The sequence below is a fragment of the Mustela lutreola genome, chromosome 3, assembly GCF_030435805.1.
Source record: "Mustela lutreola isolate mMusLut2 chromosome 3, mMusLut2.pri, whole genome shotgun sequence".
Classification (NCBI taxonomy): Eukaryota; Metazoa; Chordata; class Mammalia; order Carnivora; family Mustelidae; genus Mustela; species Mustela lutreola.
The window spans coordinates 28,007,361-28,014,316 of NC_081292.1; the positions used below are offsets into that span (position 1 = coordinate 28,007,361).

Here is a 6,956-nt window from a genome sequence, read left to right on the forward strand (position 1 = left end):
AAAAAGCCCTCAATGGAAGCAAGGTAGTCTTTTCAACAAATGGCACTGGAGGAGTTAAACCTCTGTAGATAAAAGGAACTTTGACATAAATCTCAAATTCACTACAAAATTGGATTACAGACTTAATATAAGTGTAAAATGAAATATGATTCAGTATACAAATTTTAGAAAAAAAACACAGAAGCAAAATACCAGTTTGAGACTTAAACAAAACCATAATCTATAAAGAGAAAAAATGCGTTCTTTAAACATCATAAAAATTAAAAATTTTGTGTGTGAAAGACCCTTTTAGGAAGATGAAAAGACAAGCAGTACAGAGGAATAAAGTATTGCTAGTCAAGTATTTGACAAAATACTAATATCTAAAACATGTAATGAAGTGTAAAAAATCAGTGAAAAAAGAGGAAAAAACTATAATGATAGCAATAATTTTTTGTTAACAACAGTTCCTCTAGTGAGTGTTGATACTTTGGGTCTGAGTGAAGAAAAAATAGGGGAAAAAAGGAGATTAAAGAAAGAAGAAAAATATCCCACAAACAAGCAAATTAGAAAATGAGCATAGCCATGAAGAGAATTTTCACCAAAAAGAATATATTGGTATTAAAAAAGCACGTGAAAAAATGTTCAACAACTTTAGCCACTAGGGAACTACACATTAAAACCACAATTGGATACCACTACACAGAATGGCTATCAGAATGGCTAAATTAAATCCTTGGGATAACATCAAATGTTAGCAAGGATGCGGAAAAACAAGATCACTCCTACATTTTTGGTGGGAATGTAAAATTTTGCATTCACTATGGGAAATACTTTGAGAGTTTGCCTTTAAAAAGTTAATGTTAATAATAACAATAATAATAACAATGACATGTACCTACTGTATGACTCAACAATTATACTCTTGGGCCTTTACTCCAGAGAGAAGAAAATTATCTTTATACAAAAACTTGCACATTTATAGCAGCTTTATTTATAATAGCCAAAAACTTAAACCACCCCAGATGTCATTTGTCAGGTGAATGGTAAACACACAATGGTACATCTATACCATGAAATACTGTTTAGCTGTTGTTATGGGCTCTATGGACTCAGTTGTATCCCTCCCATAGTAATATGTCAAAGCCCTAAAACCCAGTACCTCAGAATGAACCCATATTTGGAGATAGTGCCTTTAAAGAAATGAGTAAAGTAAATTATCCTATTACAGTGAGCCCTAGTCCAATCTGACTGGCCTCCTTATGAGACGAGGAAATTTGGACAATTAAAGGGTCAGTAGAGAAAAGACCATGTGAAGGCACAGATAAGGCAGCCATCAGCAAGCAAAGAAGAAACCAAATCTCAGGAGAAACCAAATCCGCTGATGATATGTTTAGTAGAAAACTAATTTTAAAATTAGAATTATATATGGAACTATACTATTAGTCCAGTGTGTTGGTAGAAGTAATTAAGTGACCTGGTTGAGAAGATTTACCTCCCATGACTGTTTCTGAAAAATACGTGACTTCAGCAATACCAAAGAGTAAACAAAGAAGAGAAGCTCAGGTCCAGGAAACTGTTTCTATTCCATAAGAGAAGCGACAGGGAGTTCCAGGTTTCAGATGTGTGGTGTGCTTAGGTTCCAGTCCTAACAGGAGCAGGAAGTGACAGGTCTTAGAGTTTTATTTAATAAAGACCTGTGAGGAAAATGGAACTCAGTAGACCAAATCATATAATGAGAAGTTTAAGGAAAAAAAAATTGACAAAGGTAAATATGTATAACATAATGCAAACCAATTTGAAATTTTAGGGAGGAAAAAACAGCAGTATCCAACAGTGGTTAAAAGCATGCGATATTGAACTAGGCTGCTGACTTCAACTACTGGCTCTGCACTTACTGGCAATGAGAAATTAGGCGTTTTCTAAATTCCCAAGCAAGAGTTGGACACTTAGCTGACTGAGCCACCCTTGAACCCTTGAAGATGACGTTTGGCTTTTATCTCTGCATCCCTGTGTGTCAGTTTCCTCACATGTAAAATATAAATAGTATTGATAAAAATAGTACTAGTCCATAGTTTATTCTGAAGGTGAGATAAGTTAATCAATTTGTAGCATATTGAAAAATGGCTGGCATAAAGCAAGGGCTAAATAAATTTAGCATTATTGTTATAGGGACTGTTGATAATACAAGAAAGGAAATGACTGTGTAATAAATTATAAATTGTATTTTCATTTTAAACTTTAAAATTTTAAATTAAAATTTTAAACTTAATCATTCTATGGATAGGGCATGAAAGAATATTCATGGTCTTCCATATTTTATCTGCAAGTAAATTTGATAGACATAGTGAAGGTTCAGGACCATTGTAGATAGTTTTCATTCATATAATTGTTTAAAATAGAGTCCACTCTAAGAAAAAATTTGAGTTTCAAATTTGAAGATGGCATTTTATTTTTGGACCCCAACATGGGGCCTGAACCCAAGACCCTGAGATCAGGACCTGAGCTGAGATCAAGAGTTGGACACTTAGCTGACTGAGCCACCCTTGAACCCTTGAAGATGACGTTTGGCTTTTATCTCTGCATCTCTCCCTCTATATTCTTTAAATTTCACTTTTAGTAATTTGTGTTTTTCCTCTGATGTAAATAAAGCAAGCAGACTTAAATTCGAAGAAAATACTGTCATAAACATCAACAATGTAAAAGTAAATAGAAATAAAAGAGCGAAATATTATACATTGAAGGATTAAAAATTACAATTAGAATTAATAAAAGTAGAGGTTTTAAAACATCATTATATTGCTCACATTCTGTTAGAAAAAATATAAAATACTATTATTTGAAAATAAGTATTATCAAAAGCACCCTTGAGAGAAAAAAAGTGGAAGAGTGTAAGAAAAATTTAGTGCATAGGAGAGAGAAAAGGTATATTTTGTTGTGATAAATATTTATATTAAATTTAAATAATGTAGAATTTATCTGAATATGAGGGGTAAGTGAAGTTATCCATTAATGAAATGGTAATATTAAAAATAATATCCAAATTTGCAAGTGGAAATAAGAGAAATGATTAGAAATTTTATCGATCTAGAAAATATATAGAGAAAAATGTAAGAGTAAGCTAAATTAATTATTCCAAATAAAGATAAAGGAATAAAGACAGATATGTCAATCACTATTCAAAAGAGTGAATAAACTAAACCTTTTTTTTTTTAAATACTGTATTTATTCATTTGACAGAGAGAGATTGCAAGTAGACAGAGAGGCAGGCAGAGAGAGGAGAGGAGGAAGCAGGCTCCCCATAGAGCAGAGAGCCTGATGTGGGGCTCGATCCCAAGACCCTGAGATCATGACCTGAGCCAAAGGCAGAGGCTTAACCCACTGAGCCACCGAGATGCCCCCTAAACTTTTCTTTTTGAAAAGATTATCAAATAGAGTTAAGAGACCTAGGGAACTTTATTAAATTTATAACCAACAAAAACAATAACAATGACTGTACTCATGAGGAAAGATACTAAAAAGAGTGAGCTAAGAAGTGATAGCCAAATGCAAAGGAAAGGAAAGTATAAGTGGCAATATTTATTTTATGTTGGACCAGATGGAATGTTAATAGCAAATAACATGATTAAAATTATAAAACCATGCAAGGCACACTTTACAAATAACATAAATCATCAAATTGTATGTATAAGCAATATAGCAACTTAATATGTAAAGCAAAACCTACTAGAAATGCAGTGGGATCCTAATTAGAAAAAGATGTAATAGAACAAAAAAAAAAATGTGAGCATGAAGGATTATATTTAAAAATTATATACCAGGAACTAATTAATATGATAGCATATGGAGCTTTACTGTACAAGAAGAGATATAATATGTGTGTGCAAGTGTGAAGGTATGAGTATCTTTGAAATATTTTCAAAATTCAGTCATGCATCAACTGTTGTAATCCAATTCAATTAGAGATAACTTTTAATTACAGCAATTGTGGTTGCAAGAAATGTGTTCAGCCTTGTTATGTTACACATTTATTTTATTTTATTGGGATTATATCATCAGATATTCTTTAAAGCCATAGATAAATCTTTGTACCCTAGATCCAGGAAGGAATACAATAATCTCTGTGGCCACAGGTATGAAGCTATCAATGTACTGAGTGTTCTTTCAAAAAATATGTATTCAATTATTCTGAAATTTTTGAAAGTAATAGGATTTTAAAATAAAATCTAATTTATCAATATCCTAATAGTGACCATCTTACTTGGATTAATTGAAAAGAACTGAAATTCCTACCACCACAATAGATAAAACAATAAATCTATGCTATTATCTGGTGTGTAAATAGAAGTATATGTCACTGATTCATTTATTTTGGAAAAGAAGAAAGAATGGAAGGAAATAATACTCTTGGGATATAGTGTCCAACTGAGAGAAAAAGCCAATATTGCCAAGATTCCTATGTGAGGCTTAACTGTTCAAGGCATGATTAGTAAAAGCAAAGCTTGAACTGAGGGGATAGAGGTGAGTTTAGAAAAGTGAAGGAAATCCCAGGAGGACGTGCAGCAAATAATTGCTGAGAACTAGAAAGCAAAGTACCAAATAAATGATAATGAGATTATAGGCTCAAAAAATAAAGAGAAAAGATAAACTGGGGAGAATTGAAAGAATTTGGAACAAAGAAGCTTTATTTTCTTAGATGAACCTGAGAAATATGACACCTTTTTATCCATTATTGAAAGCCAATGATTTGTACAGTCTTTATTGAAATTTGAGATTCTCTGTATTATTTTTAGAAATGTCTTGTTTTCCACAAATGATTCTAAATAAAAGGGCAGCTTACATTAATATCTAAGGATGTTTCTCTTATTTCATATAAAAGAGAAGCCAATATAATTGCTTCCATGATATTGATTAAATTAACCATGAAAATGTAACTATTCACTGTATTTAATTAACAATGAACTCTCCATATCCTCCAGTGAAGTTAATTGTGCTAAGTAGAAATAACAATATAAAGGATGAAATAATGTAAGAAACTTTTTAACCTCAAGTTTGTAAGTCAGTAAAATCCCATAGTGACAACCAGGCTGCTCTAGCAACTACAGACATTAGATAGTATGAAGCTGGAAATAAATGAGCATCTGATTGACCATAGTGACTCCCGTTGACTATCAGACCAGAAGCTCTCAAATGTCTCCCCAATGTTATCAATATTTTACCTTTTCTATAAATGACTTATAGTTATATGCAATATGGTATAATCAAGCTTTAGTAAATAACCTTTAATCTCTTATGTGTAACACCATCCACTGAACTCTTATTTCTATTTGAATTGGCACATTAAAGTCTATTTAAAGTTGACAAAGGAGGAAAAAGAGGTAGATACAAAGATGTCATTCTTTAGTTGATCAGTGTCTCTCACAAACCAATGTTGTGGCATTATTAATCAATTAGTAATCAAATTTAGGATGAAGACGTATGTAGATATGGCATTACCGCGCATCCATTTCTTAGATCTGTTGTTCAAATCAAGTATCACTGAGATATTTGAGCATCAAATGGATAACTGGACATAATTTTAAAGTTCACTGTATGGCTAAGTGTTTAGACATGCTCCTTGAGAACCTAGGTATTTAGAGGCTCAATTACATTGCACACAAATTCCACATGGGGAAGAATGTTGTTTATCTTTGTATTGTTGCTTTTTAGTATTTCAACTTTTTACTCCTCTTCTCTAATAGATTTACACAAGCATCCCCTTTGCAAGATGACTTAGCTCCCTCTAGAGTGAAACACGGGCCACTCTTATTGATATTAAATTCAGCTATGCTGTATGTTTTCAAAAATAGAGTGCTAAAGGATATGACACAGGCAGAGGCTGTAATGTTTTTCATAGTTTGGCTTGGCTTCTCATGCTTCTTTGTGCTATGAAAAGAGCATGCTAATTTCTAGTCCCAGAATGTATGACTTGTTATCCAATGCCTGAAATAAAGTTTCCACCCAACCAGCCTCTATGTAAGAAAGAAAATACATGTTTTTTAGCCCCTGAGATATGAGTTAAACTATGCCTCAGAAATATGACTAATATTGTGAATATGTCTTCCAGGCTGTTTTTGGATGAGACTAACATTAACATTTGAATCAGCAGACTGAGTAAAGAAGATTGCCCTCCTTCATGTGAATGGCCCTGATCTAAACAGTTGAAGTGCTGAATAGACAAAAAGGCTAAGGGTCCTGAGAATACTAGGAAACTCTTCTTCCTGACTGCTTTGAGCTTGGACATTGATTCTATTTGGCTTTTGAATCAGAACTGAAAGAAACATCAGCTCTTCTTGGGTCATGAGCCTGCTTACTTTTGCACTGTGAGTTATGCCATCAACTCTTTTGGTTCTCAGGCCTTTGGACTTGGACTGGAACTATACACATTGACTCTTCAGGGTCTCTAGCTGGCCAGTTGAAGATTTCCGGATTTCTCAACCTTCATAATAATGTGAACCAAATTCTTATAATAAAGCTCTTTCTATATGTAATTCTGTTTTAGTAAGGTCTAGAGAAACAGAACCAATATTATATATATCATATGTGATATATATGTTATAGGAATTGGCTTATGCACTTATTGAGACTGAGAAGTCCCATGGCCATCTGCAAGCTGCAGAAACACGAAAACTGGTGGTGTAAATTCAGTTTGAGTTAAGAGCAAAGGGTGTAGTCCCTTTTGAGTCCAAAGGTCTGAAAGTGGGCTGAGGGGCCAATAATGCCCAAGAATCAGGAGTGTTAATGTTCAAGGACCTTGGATGACCTGCATTGGAGAGGGTGTTCTTTACTCAGGCTAATGATTCAAATACTTACCTTTTCCAGAAACACTCTCACAGACACAACTAAAAAAATGCTTTACCAGCTATTTGACCACCCCTTAGCACATTAGGTTATCATACAGAATTATCTATCTATCATCTATCTATTTACCTATATAT

General features: G+C 33.3%; 1 non-coding gene across 1 annotated transcript; it reads left to right on the forward strand.

Moving 5' to 3' along the window:
* The first annotated feature begins 411 nt into the window (after positions 1–411).
* LOC131828436 (small nucleolar RNA SNORD56) lies at positions 412–483 on the forward strand. Its single transcript, XR_009352442.1, has one exon. It is a non-coding gene; the product is annotated as a small nucleolar RNA SNORD56 (small nucleolar RNA).
* The last annotated feature ends 6,473 nt before the right edge of the window (positions 484–6,956 follow it).